Source organism: Thamnophis elegans, chromosome 7 (genome assembly GCF_009769535.1).
Source record: "Thamnophis elegans isolate rThaEle1 chromosome 7, rThaEle1.pri, whole genome shotgun sequence".
In the NCBI taxonomy this organism is placed as follows: Eukaryota; Metazoa; Chordata; class Lepidosauria; order Squamata; family Colubridae; genus Thamnophis; species Thamnophis elegans.
Window position 1 is genome coordinate 71280491 of NC_045547.1, and position 18353 is coordinate 71298843.

An 18353-nucleotide genomic window follows, 5' to 3' on the forward strand; every position below is an offset into this window, starting at 1 on the left:
AGACCCAAAGACCAGCTGGCCAGTGGGAAGCGCATGTGCATGCATGGTGGAGCTGGGCTGGTGGCCATAGATTCACCATCATAGCTTTAGAGAGAATATTCTTGTTCTGAAGAGTCTGTCTACATAACTGAATTAGGGAACATTTTGTGGGACCAGACTTCACCATTCTGAAAACACTTCAGGATTATAACAATCTTCTTGTGATCAGTTGTAAAAAAAAATGAAGACAGCTAAGCATCATCACCACAGTAATGAACTGTGGCCTACCCCAAAATGTGATGAAACAAGAGACCTGAGAAATCCCGAGGGACGATATTTTGGTGGAGAATAATGTTCTCCTTCCTTGTCACCAGAGTTTTGGAGCTACATGTAATTTATGGCAGTGCATTCCCAAGTCATTTATTACTCAGGCTCATCCAAAGTTTTATGGTAATGAACATCATTGGTGCATCTAAATAGAAGCAATTAGGATTCCGTCCCTTTCTCCAGTTTCAAAGGAAGCTATTGACCGATGCTCTCAGCACAACTTCTTTTCCAAATCTAGCCCTGGATTTAGTAATACATTTCATTCAATAAAGCCCAAAGTTCAAGCCCCTTACAAAAGCTCTCAAACAAAAAAAAAAGGGAATATCCTCATCACTTCAGAGTAGGCAGATTTATTGCAATGGGAAAGGGCTTAGGTTACATTATCTTGGAAACTGGATATATTAGCATTGGTGAGTATGTTAAGTCAAGGTCTCCCTGTTGCCTTTGATCCTTTCTTACTGAATCTTGGTTTAATGGAGACTCTCTGTTTGTTTAAAAACCACAAAAAGTCCATCTATTCTTGTTCTGTGATACTTGGGCAAATGCCCGTCTTCATTCCCAAGGTTAGAAAATTCAGTAAGGAAGAATTGCCACTCATTATTCTATGACATTCTTTAGGGGGAAAAAATGTCAGGCAACAATTGGTCCTTATGTGGAAAGTACTTTTCCCCCCTAAATATATTTTTATTCACAAAGCAGTTCTGTTGCATCAAATTTTTCAAGAACCCCGAAGGAAACATTTGGCTCTTGACCATATAACTGGGTTGCTTTTGCAGCTTTTATTGATTGACGAGATCAGAGGTGGTGGTATTCAGCAGGTTCTGACCAGTTCTGGAGAACCGGTAGCGGAAATTATGAATAGTTCGGAGAAGCGGTAAATTTTGCCTGGATTTTGCAGTAATCTTCCCCCTGGAGTGGGGAGGGAATGGGGATTTTGCAGTAACCTTCTCCTGGAGTGGGGAGGGAATGGGGATTTTGCAGTAACCTTCCCCTGGAGTGGGGAGGGAATGGGGATTTTGCAGGAACCTTCCCCTGGAGTGTGGAGGGAATGGGGATTTTGCAGTATCCTTCCCCTGGAGTGGGGAGGGAATGGGGATTTTGCAGTAACCTTCCCCTGGAGTGGGGAGGGAATGGGGATTTTGCAGTAACCTTCCCCTGGAGTGTGGAGGGAATGGGGATTTTGCAGTAACCTTCCCCTGGAGTGGGGAGGGAATGGGGATTTTGCAGTAACCTTCCCCTGGAGTGTGGAGGGAATGGGGATTTTGCAGTAACCTTCCCCTGGAGTGGGGAGGGAATGGGGATTTTGCAGTAACCTTCCCCTGGAGTGTGGAGGGAATGGGGATTTTGCAGTAACCTTCCCCTGGAGTGGGGAGGGAATGGGGATTTTGCAGTAACCTTCCCCTGGAGTGTGGAGGGAAAGGGGATTTTACAGTATCCTTCCCCCAGGAGTGGGAAGGGAATAGAGATTTTACAGTATCCTTCCCCTGCCATGCCCGCTATGCCATGCCACACCACACCCACCAAGCCATGCCACACCCACACAACTAGTAGTAAAAAAATTTGAATCCTATCACTGGACGAGATTATCACAAACATATATAAATCCGGTTATTGAACCAGATCAAATTCAGCCAACAGGAATTCTGTCTTCAGCTATTCACTACCTGCTTTCAAGGTCTACTTGAGAAATGAAGGGATGTTATCAGTGATATCACATGAAGATTCTATAGCTGAGAATGATTCTTCTTTGGAATTCAGAATCTCTCTGACAGGTCTCTGACAGTTTACAGCAATGCCACTTGCTGCCATCCCAGAATTGGCCTTAAAATAGATCCTTGTTCATTTTCAATTTGATTTGACATTCCTATGCCCATCTTCTTTGGCATATTTATGACTACAAACCTTATCTATCTTGGAAAGCTGCCATGTAAATATTTTCCAAATGAGGTGCTGTGCAAGGAAAGACTGGGCACAGAGTCTCTGAGATTCATGGACAGATCTTCACACTCCTGAAACTAATCTAACCAAACAAACAAACCAAACAAATGACCAAACAAACGAATTGTTTCCTGCAAAAGCTCACTCCCATTTCGCTCCTCTTTTATTTCCTATAGGAGGGACCAATCCCCTTCCACCTGTGACTTTACTCCCAAGTCTATCCTGATTTCTGAGTTGTTCTTTTCTTCTGGCAGCTCTGCGCATGTGCACACTGGGAACAGGCTCTAACTGTTCCTCTCCCTCACTGCTGTCTATCTCCAAAGGCAGCTGAGAATTGCCAGACAGCCTCGGCCACATCTCTGCCTCCAACACAGAGTCCTCATCCGAGCCTTCCTGAGCCTCCAGGACAGGCCCATGCTCCTCCCCAACCTCCTCACTATATGACTCTGAGGCCAGTTCTGCTGGCCACTGGCGGACCACAACAGCAGATAGAGGAACATATGAAATAAGCTTTTCATAGCTATTCTGTTTTTATGGATAGAGAGACAAGTGAACATTTTAAAACTTTGAGTTACTGATCTGACCTGTTCAGAAAATATAAAGTCTCTTCTATGTACTGTATGTGCACCATTTCTTAAGAATATAACTAAATTACTGTATTTTTTCAGAGTATAAGACGCACCCTTTTCCCTCAAAAAAGAGGGTGAAAATCTGGGTGCATCTTATACACTGAATACAGCATTTTTGGCTTCCTGAAACCCTGCTCCTTCACCAAGATGGCCATGCATAACATTTAGGAGGCTTCCAGAGTGCTCCTGGGGGATGGGGAGGGCAGAAATGAGTGAAAAACAGGCCGTATTTTGCTCGTTTTGCCACCCATTTCCCCCAGGAACACGCTATAAGCCTCCTAAAGGCTATGCGTGCCCTTTTTTTGACAAAAGAAGACCCAGTTTTGCACAAAGTGGGCCGTTTTTTGCTTGTTTCCCCCCCAGCCCCCAGGAGGACTTTATAAGTCTCCTAAAGACTATTCATGCCCTTTTTTTTTTTGACAAAAAACGGGCCCGTTTTCGCGAAAAATGGGCCATTTTGGAGAGGTCTGCAGAGTGCAAAAACTTCTTTTTTTATTTACCTCTTCAAAATCTTGGTGCGTCTTATACTCCGGTGCATCTTATACTCTGAAAAATATGGTAAATATTTTCTAAATAAAGGAATGCCCATTGATTCAAATGACACAGGCTCACAGGAGAGTGGAGGATCTCCGTTTCTTGGATTCCCTCCAAAGGTGGGCACACAGGGATCCCATTCAGAAATAGTGGGGGAGGATAGAGAGTCTGTAGTAGAGTTTTCAACTGTGTGATACTGCAAGAAACCTCATATTTCCTATTTAGCATCCTCCCTCTCTTTCTCACACACATATGTACACATACGCTTGGAGTAGGGAATTTTGGGATGAAATGCCTCTTGCTACACACACACACACACACACACACACACACACACACACACCATAAATAGCCATTGGGGAAGTCATTGACCACTGTATGGTCAACTGCCATCAATCTTAGGGAAAAATAGGCTGAAATCCTGCTCAGTGCCTGGTGGCTGCTAAAGTTGTGGTTTTGAAAGAATAGACATAGACTTAAGTGAAGGGGTATGGAAGCTTTCCACAAGCTGGAAATATACCATCTTCGATTCTCAACAAGAATGCACAACTGGTCTATAAAGAAATTCACTGTTGAGGAATAGGTGGCATTAGGGGATTTTGCATGATTACCTCTTTGCACATGAGTTACAATATTACCTGGCCTGGGAGACTAGCCCACTTCAGCCACTCATGTCTTGGTTACCTCTCACTTGGACTTCTGCAATGTGTTTTACATATGATTCCTTGAAGACCACTTGAAGAAACTTCAGCTGCTCCATAATGTAGTGGCCTGAGTAATGATGGGTCCTACTATGAGAATTGCATGGCTATAAATTAATTTTGGGATGAATTCAAGGCGCTGCTTGTCACTTAAAAAACCCCACAGGGCAGTGATGGTTAACCTGAGACCCGAAAACAAGCTGGCTGGCAGGAAGTGCGCATACACACCCATAATTCAATGCATGTGCGATGCCCCCATGCCCCATGCACATGCGCATGTGACCCCCTGCACTCCCCTGCACCCCTATGTGTGTGGGTGTAACACTCGCATGCCCCCCTCGGTTCACCGACAAATGTGCGCTCAACAAAAGCGCGCCAACAAAACCGTGGGGAGAAAAGCGTGAGTTCAAAATCGCGCCGAAGAATGAGCACAGAAGCACGCCGACAACAGGGCACCAACAGAAGCGCGCTCTAAACCTAACCCTAAAGGTAACCCTAACCTAACCCTTACCCTAACCCTAGCCTAACCCTAACCCTAACCCTTACCCTTACCCTTACCCTTACCCTTACCTTAACCGTAATGGCACTTCTGTCAGTGCTCTTTTGTCGGCGCGCCTTTGTGCATAACATAAGCCCAGTACGGACTCTGTGAGCCAGCGCAATTTTTAAATTGGTATGTTGAGTGTATGGGATTGGATGTGATAGTATGAATGACCCACTTTTTATTATTATATTGCTGTATTTTTGTGTTTTTAATTATTACGTGGGGATTGTCTGTGTGAGTGCCTGAGTATGTTTGATTCGGAGGACCTGCCGGGGAATGCGGGAGTCACCGGGGTGGTTGGGGGGACTACGCCCACGGGAGAGGGACGGAGCATTGCGGTCATAACAGGGAGAGGCAGATACGGCGGGGACTTTAGGGCTGGCCATTACCGGGGAAGGAGGGCTCGCTACATCACAGAGATCCCTCCTTCCGGCCCTATGAGTCCCACTCCAAGGTCAGATGGCGTGAGTAGTCAGGACCCTGGGCTCAGGCTGTTGTCGCTAAATGCCAGGTCTGTTGTTCACAAGGCTCCCCTCGTCCGGGACTTAATTTTAGACGAGAGGGCAGACCTGGCATGTATTACTGAGACATGGCTGGGCACAGAGGGAGGAGTCCCCCTCGTAGAGATGTGCCCAGACGGGTTTCAGGTGCTTCATCAGCTGAGAGCCCAGGGAAGGGGTGGCGGTGTGGCTATTGTTATCCGGGAATCTTTAGCACCTCGTAGGATCCCTGCTCCGGAGCTTGTCGGGTGTGAGTCCCTGCTGGTGAAGTTGGACCTCAAGGGTCAAGCGGGTCTGCTGCTAACGTACCTGCCTCCCAACTGCATTGCAGCAGCCCTCCCCTCGCTCCTCGAGTCGGTAGCCGAGTTAGCAATTGAGTTCCCCAAGCTTATGGTGTTGGGGGACTTCAATTTGCCTTCGCTCGGTGAACACTCTGATGGAGCGCAGGAGCTCATGGCTTCCATGACAGCCATGGGCTTGACCCAGGTAATTCGGGGCCCAACCCATTCAGCGGGTCACATGCTCGACCTCGTATTCCTCTCGGAGCAGTGGATTTGTGATCTTGGTCTGAGGGGTAATGAGATCATACCCCTGTCGTGGTAAGACCACTGCCTACTGAGGCTAGATTTCCGAAGGTCAAACCCCCACCGTAGGGAGGAGGAACCGACCAGGTGGTTCCGCCCCAGGCGACTTATGGACCCTTTGAGGTTCCAGACGGAGCTTGGGGTTATTCCTGATACTCTCGCCCACAGTTCGGCAGAGACTCTGGCTGCTGCCTGGCACTTGGCGGCATCAGAGTCCCTTGACCGGATTGCGCCACTACGGCCCCTCCGGGTCGGCGGATCCTGGAGGCCTCCTTGGTTCACCAAGGAGCTCCGGGAGAAGAAGCGCCTGAGGAGACGCCTAGAGCACTTGTGGAGGTCCGATAAGTCCGAATCGAACCGAGCACTCTTAACAACATGCACCAAGGAATACATCAGGGCATTGAGGACAGCTAAAAGAACATATATTGCCACCTTGGTTGCGTCCGCTGAGTCCCGCCCAGCCGCCCTGTTTAGGATAACCCGCTCCCTCCTAAATAGGAGGGATGCGGGGGACCCCCTACAGGGTAAGGCTGAGGAGTATGTCCAGTTCTTGGTGGACAAGGTTGCTCGGTTTCGGTCGGACTTGGACTCCACCTCTGCAGATCCAGCCGAGACACAGGGGGATATCTTGGCAGACCATCTCTGGGCTGAGTTCCAGGACGTTGCCTCAGGGGATGTGGACAAGGCCATACGAGCTGTGAGTGCCTCCACCTGCATACTGGACCCGTGTCCCTCCTGGCTGGTTGCCAACAGCAGTGAGGTGACACGAGGCTGGATCCAGGCGGTCGTTACCGCCTCCCTTCGGGAGGGGCACTTCCCCGCCGCACTTAAAGCGGCAGTGGTGAAACCCCTCCTGAAGAAACCATCCTTGGATCCAGCCGTTCTTAACAACTACCGTCCAGTCTCCAACCTCCCCTTTGTTGGGAAGGTTGTGGAGAAGGTGGTGGCCTTCCAGCTTCAACGGTCCTTGGAGGAAGCTAGTTACCTTGACCCCTTCCAGTCAGGCTTCAGACCTGGTTACAGCACAGAAACCGCTTTGGTCGCATTGACCGATGATCTCTGGAGAGCCAGGGATGGAGGCCATGCCTCCATCCTGGTTCTCCTTGACCTCTCAGCGGCTTTCGATACCATCGACCATGGTATCCTTCTGCGACGACTGCGGGAGGTGGGAGTGGGAGGCACTGTTTTATGGTGGTTCTCCTCCTACCTCTCGGACAGGTCGCAGTCAGTGTTGGTTGGGGGGCAGAGATCGTCCCCGAGGCCCCTAACTTATGGGGTGCCGCAGGGCTCAGTCTTATCCCCCCTACTATTTAACATATACATGAAACCGCTGGGCGAGATCATTCGGAGGCACGGGATAAAATACCATCAATACGCGGACGATACACAGTTGTATCTGTCCGCCCCGTGCCAACTCAATGAAGCGGTGGATGTGATGAACCGGGGTCTTGAGGCCATTAAGAACTGGATGAGAGCTAACAAACTGGTACTCAACCCAGACAAGACCAAGTGGCTGTTGTGTTTCCCTCCCAACAATTTGGCCAATGTTCCATCACTCAGGCTGGGGGGTCAAATTTTACACCCCTCAGACAGGGTTCGCAACTTGGGAGTCCTCCTGGACCCACAGCTGACTTTCGACCATCATTTGTCAGCTGTGACCAGGGGGGCATTTGCCCAGGTTCGCCTGGTGCACCAGTTGCGGCCCTACCTGAATTGGGAGGCCCTCACAACAGTCACTCGAGCCCTTGTGATCTCTAGGCTGGAATACTGTAATGTGCTCTACATGGGGCTGCCCTTGAAGAGCATCCGGCGACTGCAGCTAGTCCAGAATGCGGCCGCGCGAGTGATCGTGGGCGCACCGCGGTTCGCCCACATAACACCTATCCTCCGCGAGTTGCGCTGGCTACCTGTTGATCTCCGGGTGCGCTTCAGGGTGCTACTTACCATCCATAAAGCTCTCCATGGTAGTGGATCTGAATACTTGAGAGACCGCCTTCTGCCGATTACCTCCCTCCGTCCCATCAGATCGCACAGATTAGGCCTCCTCCGAATTCCATCCGCCAGTCAGTGCCGACTGGCGACTACACGGAGGAGAGCCTTCTCAGTAGCAGCTCCGACCCTTTGGAACGATCTCCCCATGGAGATTCGTACCCTCACCACCGTCCAGACCTTCCGCACAGCCCTTAAGACCTGGCTAGCCCGTCAGGCCTGGGGATAAGATTTTAATCCGCCCCGCCCGAATGTTGAATGAATGTTGTGTTTTACTGTTTCGTTTTATTTCATTCACATTTATGTTTTCTCTTGCACTCCCTCCTATGAGTTGTAAGTCGCCCTGAGTCCCCTCAGGGAAAAGGGCGGCCTATAAATGCCAAATAAAACTCTAAAAAAAAAAAATCATGGCCAGAGGCATTGAATTTGGTTATCATTGGGATTGTCAACTTCTCCTGGTTTCTGCCCTTCCATTAAGGTCTTTAAGAGAATGTCATCTTCAGGGAGGCCAAAGATGAGACGTTTCATTCTCCATCTGCTCTCTTTGGAATGGCATTCCTGCTCACCCACTCCCCACCCCCCTCTGCCAACTCTGAAGCGAACCTGGCTGAAGCCATCTTGCGCTGCCTCATAGTTGCCACGAAGCCTGAGACGGGAAGGGGAGGGGAGAATTAGCTCGGCAACAGTCAAAATAAAAAGTTTTCCTGTGGGAACCAAGGTCATTGAAACAGGGGGCTATGGAAAAAGGAGAGGATCCTGCCTTCCATCTTCAATGGACAATGTGACACGTGGGAGAGGGAAGTCTTATTTTTTTAATTAGTGAAAACAGTGGGAAGTGTCAGAGTTGGTTTTCACCGGCTCTGCCGATATGATGTACCCAATAAACATGTCCTTTGAGGAATCTACCTGCCTCGGTGTTATGCTTTCAATGGGTACGTTATTCGAAATGCTGATACCAGTGGTGGGTTTCAAAAATTGTTGGAACCTACTCTGTGGGTGTGGTCTCCTTTGTGGGAGTGGCTTGCCGCCCATGTGACCGGATATGAAATTATGAATTAGTACTTAGGTCGGTCCAAGTAGCTATTCAGAAACTCTGGCATTGAAGCATGCAAGTCTTAAAGCTGTCAAGTTACAAGATCCTTGCCAGTGGTGGGTTTCAAAAATTTTTGGAACCTCTTCTGTAGGTGTGGCCTGCTTTCCGGGTCCACTGGTGGAACCTCTTCTAACCGGTTCGGTAGATTTGACGAACCGGTTCTACCGAATAGGTGCGAACTGGTAGGAACCCACCTCTGATACATATATATATATACATATATATGGCTGATACCCATCCCTGCTGAAGTTGGGCAGGTTCCTTTCTGGCTAAACATCTGGAAAATGACTGAGACCTGGCTGTTCCCAAAAGCTTGGAGTGGGGAATTTAGGGATGAGGTAGGCCTCTTGTTTGTTTATTCCTTTGGTGCAAAGTTTATTGCAACTGCAATTCGAGTGTTTTTTTTCTTTTCTTTTGGTTTGTTTCTAATTTCTGTTGTTTTTAGCACTTTTACTGGATGGAGTTTTGTAAGCATCTCTAGGCTAGAGTGGCCTAGTGAATAAGTAAATAAATGAATATTTACTATGTATACTAATAAGAAAGTTCTGTAAATAAAGTCCCAAACCGTATTTCATTTGTAAATAACTCATGGTTCAAAGCAAGGAATGCTGCATAATGAATACATTTTCTCTTGCGTACTTGTTTGTGCTTTGAGCACAACATTTATACATTTATTGAGAGAGTTCTACAGAATGGGAAAACTGCCCTTCTACCCTCCCACTCTGGGGAAAGTTATAACTCTATGGCATCCTTCGCAGCTTTCCACGGAGAAAATACAAGTCCATGGGCAAATTCTTTGGGATGCCCTTCTCTCTTTAAAAGACTTCTCGTGACAATTGAACCTTTGGAGGTACCTACAGCCTGTGGTAAAAGGATCAGTGAAAGATCTGTATCAGCTTGGAACTTGGAGCGAGTTGTCGCTTCCAGGAAAACATGACCACAGGCGTGAAATCTACTTACCTTCGCTACCGGTTCGCAAATGTGAGCACGCTCACTTGCTCTGCTCACACGCGGGACCTCTCCATTCCCAACAAATCTGAGCAATTATTAAAAAGAAGGTGCCACGGTCTGATTGCTCTGTTACATTTGATAATAACTTGGAGCAGTGGTGAAATGCACATTTTTTACTACTGGTTCTGTGGGCGTGGCTTGGTGGGTGTGGCAGGGGAAGGATACTGCAAAATCTCTATTCCCTCCCCACTCTAGGGGAAGGATACTGCAAAATCTCCATTCCCTTCCCACTTCAGGGGAAGAATATTGCAAAATCTCCATTCCCTCCCAACTCCAGAGGAAGGATACTGCAAAATCTCCATTCCCACCCCACTCCAGGGAAAGGATACTGCAAAATCTCCATTCCCTCCCATTCTAGGGGAAGGTTACTGCAAAATCTCCATTCCCACACCACACCAGGGAAAGGATACTACAAAATCTCCATTCCCACCCCACACCAAGGGAAGGATACTGCAAAATCTCCATTCCCTTCCCACTCCAGGGAAAGAATATTGCAAAATCTCCATTCCCTCCCCATTCTAGGGGAAGGATACTGCAAAATCTCCATTCCCACCCCACACCAGGGGAAGGATACTGCAAAATCTCCATTACCACCCCTCTCTGGGGCCAGCCAGAGGTGGTATTTACCGGTTCTCCGAACTACTCAAAATTTCCCCTACTAGTTCTCCAGAACCTGTCAGAATCTGCTGAATCTCACCCCTGACTTGGAGGTTATGTGGGTGAAAGGATAGCATTTCCCCAAGTGCAGCCAGGAAGGCATGCTCTGACTTTGTTGAAATGAGGTACATTCTGAGCAATGCCTACCAGTAGCCACTATGAATAGGATGCTAAAAGTTGCTAAAAGTGTGGAATGATACAATTATACCAACCCACATAAAAGTGAAAGAAGAGAAATGGCTCCTACTGCATTCACAACATAATGTGTGTGTATGTGTGTTTGTGTGTGTGTGTGTGTGTGTGTGTGTGTGTGTGTGTGTGTGTGTGAATCCAAGACTCAGCAAGGTAATTTGCAGCTGGCCGGTTCTCTTCTCCAGAAAAGGAGAAACTGATCTCCCAGTGTTATCCCCGTCCCCTTCACCTCGATCTCTGTGTATCTAGAACCAAACAAGCATCTGCAAAAAGTTACCGTATATACTCGAGTATAGGCCGACCCGAATATAAGCCGAGGCACCTAATTTTACCACAAAAAACTGGAAAAGTTATTGACTCGAGTATAAGCCTAGGGTGGGAAATGCAGCAGCTACCGGTAAATTTCAAAAATAAAAATAGATACCAATAATGTTTTTGAATATTTATTTCAAAGAAAAACAGTAAACTAGCGGTGTATTCAATGAAATACTTCACTCACCTCATGATGCTGATGTCCCGCTGTGATGATAATGTCCCGTGCAGCCGCGGGAGCGATGTCCCGCCTCCTATGACACACGGCACAGTGATTCCTATCATTGGATCACTGTACCAGAGGAGGTGGGACATCGCTATGTGGCTGCTTGCCATAACAAGGAGGATGTGCGACATCGTTGCAGAGCGGCAGGAGGGGGAGGAAGGGGAATCGTAAGACAGCCCTGCATTACATTAGAACGTGAGGAGGGGGGATGGTGCGGTGCGCGCTGCGCGGCAAACTGACACAGAGGGAGGGGAAACTCACAGGGGCACTGGGCCATTCACGAGTGTCACCCAGCGGCATGGCCCCGCCCCTTTTTCTCCTCCATTTCGGGCAAATTTTTCACTGACTCGAGTATAAGCCGAGGCGGCTTTTTTCAGCCCAAAAAGTGGGCTGAAAAACTAGGCTTATACTCGAGTATATACAGTAAAACAGCTCAGATGATATGCAACCCTGCTTTTGCTACAGCTGCTGACAAGGGGGCTCCTGAAGCCATCATGTCACCATTCCCATTTAAGCCCCCAGAATACAATGCTAAAACAGCTGAGGTAGATGAAGCAAGAACTTCTGCCAATAGAAAAACAGACTGCTCACAGCTCTACAGCAGTGGCCCTGGTCGTGGGTTACAGGCAGTACGCCCCGGTACGGGAGTACCAGAGCCAGCCCGGAGCACCAGATACTGTTCCGCTATGGTGCTCCAGAGGGCCCCCCCAGCTCTTTACCGATGTTTAAAGGCTTCTACGCTTCCGCGCAGGTGCATGGTGCATACAGCGCCTGCACGACGCTCCGCAGAGCAGCTGGAGCATTGCGGAGTGTCGCAGAGGTGCTAAGACGCATGCGTGTGCTGCGTGCGTCCATGAGGATGCCACTGGTCCCATTCCAACCGTACCGGTTGGAACAGGATTTGAAACCCACCACTGAGTGGCCCCCAACCTTTTGAGCACCAGGGATCAGTTCCGTGGAGAGAGGTTTTTTTCCGTGGACCGGAGCGGGCGTGGATTCGTATGCTGCCTGCATCCCATGAATAGGGCTTCACTTGTCTGTGTGGCCGAGTTTCGGGCATGCCGTGGCCCGCTGCCGTGCCATGGACTGTGGGTTGGGGACCCCTGCTCTACAGAGTTACAACTGGAAAGGCTTCATTTTGTGGGTCATTTCACATGCACTTAGACTGAGGTAGAATTGAAAAGGTATGAGAATCACAAATTCTGAAATTGTGCCTACAGAACAAGCACCAGTCGGGAACAAAGTATTAAAACAGAAGGAAAATCAAGGAAGGAACCAATTTCATCATTTCCTCACAAATATTTTGTGTTTATATAGCACACAAAGCTTTCTAAAATTTGTTTAGCCTCAGTTAACAATAATCAGTGCTTTAATGTAGGGGGAAAAACTTAGTTGAGCTGTTGAGTAATGTAGAGACAACAAATATCAGGAACAGAAAAATACATCTGGGGTTCTTATGATCCACATGTTGTAACCAGCTGTCCAAAGAGAGGAAAACAAAGCTAAACATCCAGAATAGAAGAAAAGGAAACATTGCTTTCTGTAATCAGGGCAGTGATTGTGTAATCTTAAATCAATTAATGCTACAACTTGTTGACATTTCACATCTGGCAGTTTCTGAAATGATTTTTCCCCCCCAGAAGTGTAAATCTAATTTTTCTTGATGTTTGGAGAAGGATTGAGCTGGTCCTTTTTTTAAAGAGTGGAGGAAGGCAAATAAGTAAGGTTTTTTGACCCCACTTGAAAAACACTGTCTTCCTTTCATGATAAAATGTATTATCCAGTTATTCATCATGAATGATGAACCTTTCATTTTTCATAAAATGTTTTTTTGTGGTTAAATTCGAAGTCATTTCTAAAATCTATTACAATGGCAAAGGAATAGAATAGGATAGGATAGAAAAGAATTCTTTATTGGCCAAGTGTGATTGGACACACAAGGAATTTGTCTTTGGTGCAGATGCTCTCCGTGTACATAAAAGAAATGATACATTTGTCATGAATCATAAGGTACAACAGTTCTTATGATCTTTGAAGATTTTCCAAACTAGCTCTTCCTACATGGGGCAGCCCTTGAAGAGCATTTGGAGACTTCAGCTCGTCCAGAATGCAGCCGCGCGAGCGATTGTGGGTACACCTCGGTACACCCACGTCACACCTATCCTCCGCGAGCTGCACTGGCTGCCTATTGGTCTTCGGATACACTTCAAGGTGCTAGTCGTCACTTATAAAGCCCTTCATGGTATTGGACCTGGGTACTTGAGAGACCGCCTGCTGCCAATTACCTCCAACAGACCTATTAGATCCCACAGACTAGGCCTCCTCCGAGTTCCATCTACCGGCCAATGCCGATTGGCTACCACCCAGAGGAGGGCCTTCTCTGTGGCTGCTCCGGCCCTCTGGAACGAGCTCGCCGTGGAGATTCGGACCCTCACCACCCTTCAGGCTTTTCGCAAAGCCCTTAAAATATGGCTGTTCCGACAGGCCTGGGGCTGACGAATTCCCGTCCCCGCTCGAATTGTGTGGTTGTTGATTGTTTTTAAATTGTTGTAGTTGTTTGTCTGTTGTTTTCCTCTTGTTTGTATTCCCCCCCCCCATTTTGGTTTGTGAGCCGCCCTGAGTCCCTCTGGGAATAGGGCGGCATAGAAATGCAATAAATAAAATAAAATAAAATTCCTATGAAGGCTGACTATTAGATCTTTCTGTGGTTGAATAACATCTCTTTCAGATCTTGTGAGCCTCCCTAAACAAGGTCACCTCCAGGCAATCAGACTTTGATCGCAGAATCTGATTCAACAACTGAAGATGCTGAAGTTAACACATCTTCTGTCTTGACTTTTTTTAGCCACCTCTCTGTGGGAGCCTCTCCTGACAAACCATGGCATGGTCCCCTCTCTCCACTGATGGATTGGCTTCCCTTTCTCTTATTTCTCTCAAGCTTGGCCAAGCCTGGTTCATTTTTCTGGTCCCTCCAGGCCTTCCCTTGCAAAAGCCGCGGGCTCGCGTGCACTACGTGGCCGAAGGCGGGTGGGTGGGGCGGCGTTAGTGGCAGCGGTATTAGCGGCGGTAGCGGCTGAAGTGGGGGGGGCGGCGGCCTAGCTTTCACGAGGGAAGGCCTCCAGGCCTTCCCTTGCAAAAGCCGCAGGCTGGCGTGCACTACGCGGCCGAAGGCGGGTGGGGGGGGGCGGCGGTAGCAGTGGTAGTGGCGGCGGCATTAGCAAGCCACTCCCATACGGTCACATGTGTAGCAAGCCACTCCCACAAAGGAGGCCACGCCCACCAAGTAGGTTCAAACAATTTTTGAAACCCACCCCTGTCCCTCATCCATTCATAATGCACAGACCAAATCAGAGGTGGTATTCAGACAGTTCTCTCTGGTTGAGGCGAATTGGTAGCAGCAGCTGCGGGAGGGCAGCAGCGGCTACCCGCCCCAACGTAATGTGCGAGCACTGCGCATGCCAGAGGTGGGTTGCTACCGGTTCAGCCCAGATCGGGTGAACCAGTAGTGGCAGTGGTAGGAGGTACGCATGCGCAGAAGTGTTGCGCATGTATGTGAGTGAATGTGCATGAGCGGCGCACATGCAAAGCGGTAGTAAAAATGGAAATGTACCACTGGCTCATGCACAGAAGGCAGTGCACATGTGCAATCAAGGCGTGTGCGAGTGAAGCAAGCACGCTCACACTCACATTTGCAAACCAGTAGGGAAGGTAAGTGAATCCCACCCCTGGACCAAATCCATGAATGTCTGGTTGCTTTAAGGGAGCAGTCAGTCCTTACTTAATGAATGATTGTCTACACTTCTGAATAATCATTAAGGTAGAAATTTGTACTTTGTATTCTGTTTAGCCAATCTTAAACTAAGTAGGGTCAAGAACTGGGTATGTTTAATTTAATGAAAAGAAGGACTAGGAGAGACATGATAGCAGTGTTCCAACATCTCAGGGGTTGCCACAAAGAAGAGGGAGTCAAACTATTCTCCAAAGCACCTGAGGGCAGGACAAGAAGCAATGGGTGGAAACTAATCAAGGAGAACTTAGCAACTTAGAACCTAGGAGAAATTTCCTGATAGTTAGAGCAATTAATCAATGGAACAGCTTGCCTCCAGAAGTTGTGAATGCCCCAACACTAGAAGTCTTTAAGAAGATGCTGGATAGCCATTTGTCTGAAACGGTATAGGGTTTCCTGCCTAGGCAGGGGGTTGGACTAGAAGACCTCCAAGGTCCCTTCCAACTCTGCTATTGTATCTAGTTTGGATGAGAGATCTCTTGGGAGAGTAAGGGATGGACGTTAGGCTAAGAAGTGAGAAGAACATTCTGAAAGAAAAAGATGACCAACCTCTTCCAAACAGTGGTTGACAAAATCCTGTGTACACTAATCAGGGTAAGTAAAGCCTTTTTAAAAATTCTCTGATGGCACTTTGACCTTGTACTGGTATGTTTTTGAAGAATAAGATGGAAACACCCATTGGTACCCTGTTTCCCTGAAAATAAGACCTCCCCAATTGGGCTTTTGAGAGCATGCACTAAAATAAGCCCTCCCCCAAAATATTGCAGCACAGCAGCAGCCATGAAGTGATCACGCTTGGCGCCTCCTGCACCTCAAAAATAATAAGACCTCCCTGAAAATAAGGCCAAGTGCTTATTTTGGGGGTAAAAAAATAAGACCTGTCTTATTTTCGGGGAAATACAGTAAGACGGGTCCTTATTTGGGAGGTAAAAGACAGAAATTTGCTGCTATTCTGCCTTGATTCTCTGTAAGTTTACTCCACACAGAAATAAGTCTCTGTGGATTATTTTTCTCCAAGCAAATCTGCCTAGAGCCTGTAAGAAAATATTTCCCTTATGCATAGATAAACATAAAATAACAGAGTTGAAAGGGACATTGCTAGTGATCTAGTCCAATTCCCTGCTCGAGCAGGAAAGTCTATACAGTTCAGAGAAATGGCTGTCCTGTCTCTTCTTGAAAGTCTCCATAACTTCTAAAGTCTCCATAACTTCTCAATTCTTTCGACTGGTTGAAATTAGGAAATTTCTCCTTAGTTCTAGGTTGCTTCTCTCCTTCATTAGCTTCTCTCCATTGCATCTTGTCCTGCCCCCCGCCCTCAAATACTGCAACATTGCTATCATATCTCCCCATGTCCTTCTTTTCACTAAACTAAACTAGACATACCCAATTCCTGCATATGCTTTAGCCTCCAACCCCCTAATCAGAGGTGGGTTCCTACCGGTTCAGCCCGGTTCGGCTGAGTAGGTAGTAACTCAGCCTACCATGCCCCCAAACCCGTTCTATCTGTTGCGGCGCCATCTTGAACAATCTTCATTGCAGAAATTTAATTCCCCCCCTTTTTTAATGTTGTGCACATGTGCAAACCTTTTTAGATGCCAATGCAATTTTTTTTACATGCCAAACTGGCTGTAATGCCGGTAATAACCCATCCCTGCCCCTAATCATCTTTGTTGCTCTTCTCTGATTTCTATGTCTTTTTTAAAAAAAATTTGTGGTGACTTTTGGATTTCGAGCCTATCTGCCCAGGAACAGAAAATTTATTTCACTTACTGGTTTCAAATTAAGGTCTTGAGGAGTCTTCATTTCTCAAAGTTAAATATTAATCCTATGTTGCCCGAACAGAACATCAAGTAATAATCTTCAGAAGGAACTTGTGCTGTTTCAAGCAATTACAATGTTAAAACAGATTATATTTAACCAGATGAGATTGAAAACCCCCATAGTGTCATTTCTTCTCATATTTGTGAAATTGTTCAATAAAAATGTCAAATAAAAAATGGCTTTCCCCCAAGGGCAGACATGAACTATATCCAATATAAATGTATAGCCAAGGAATCTCAACCAAAGAAGGTAAAATAAAACTCATTCCATCTGAATAAAAAGAAAAAATCTCGACTAAGAAAGAAACCATAGTGAGTAATAAATCACCCTCATCTCCACAAATTTAAATGGAAATGACATTTCTGTTTTTTTTTCTGGTTACAAACATTATTATCATTCTGCAGTTGCCTTTGCAACATTACTATACACAGTCCCTAATGGGAAAATTGTATTGCAGAGTATTATTCTACTGAGAAAATTATTCACAAAAGAATGGGTAAAATATTGAATCATCCAAACCTGCCAAAATATTTGCAGATTTTGCTTATGATATTCCTGGTATGTGTGTGTGTTTGTGTGTGTGTGTGTTTTTTCTTTTCAACAATACGAGTCTTTATACAATAAGCAGAAACACACAGAAAAGGTGAAGAAGGATACACATTTCTATTTTACTCGTTCTTTTAAAGAATGAGACAGATCTACCATATTTAAATCTAAATACTTAAATCTAAATACTTAAATCTTTTTTAAAAAACCACCTTAAAATACTTCAAAAAGAACTTTCTCATTAAAATCTTCTCCTCATGTAAGATTTTATAGCAGGCTAATTTTTAAAGTGATAATTTTGTATAACCTGTGAACGATGTTATAAATATCCAACTGGAACTTGGCAGAAAGAAGGTTCCCTACCCCTCACCTAAAGAGTTGTTTCACCTAAAGCAGGGGTCTCCAACCTTGGCAACTTTAGGCTCAGCGGACTTCAACTCCCAGAATTCCCCAGTCACCTTCATTTCCATACCTATACAGATTCTACCTCTACATCAGGGGTGTCAAACACGATTTCATTGAGGGCTGCATCAGGGTTGTGTTTGACCTCGGGGGAGTGGGGGCAGCTCAACATCACTCATGTCGGGGGTTCCTGTACTGTCCCGAGTGCTCTGCCAGAGAAAACAGGCTCCCGAGCTCTGTTTTCGGCTGCGACGGCTTTTGATGCCCACGACCTTCCCAAGGCCATTTTCCCTGGCAGAGGTACTGCAGGCCAGTCCTTTGCTGTTTCCAGGGTGACCCTGTGGGCCACATCTAAGCACCCCATGGGCCAGATCCGGCCATACCCCTACTCTACACAGATTACAACAGTGGTGGGTTCCTACCAGTTTGGACCGATTCGGCAAAACCGGTAGTGGTATGGGAGCCTAGGTCACTGGAACCAACACTGACCCAAGCCTGCCACGCCCCTGAACCAGTTCCCCAGTCTCTTGTGCCATCGCCGGCATGTTTCTGCACATGCGCAGAACAGTTTTCAGTCAACT

The 18353-nt window shown here is 46.9% G+C and overlaps 1 protein-coding gene across 1 annotated transcript in view; it reads right to left on the minus strand.

The window, feature by feature from the left end:
* The window catches only part of SCUBE1 (signal peptide, CUB domain and EGF like domain containing 1), a 210808-nt gene that overhangs the window by 134384 nt on the left and 58071 nt on the right, over positions 1-18353 (minus strand). The window lies entirely within an intron of this gene.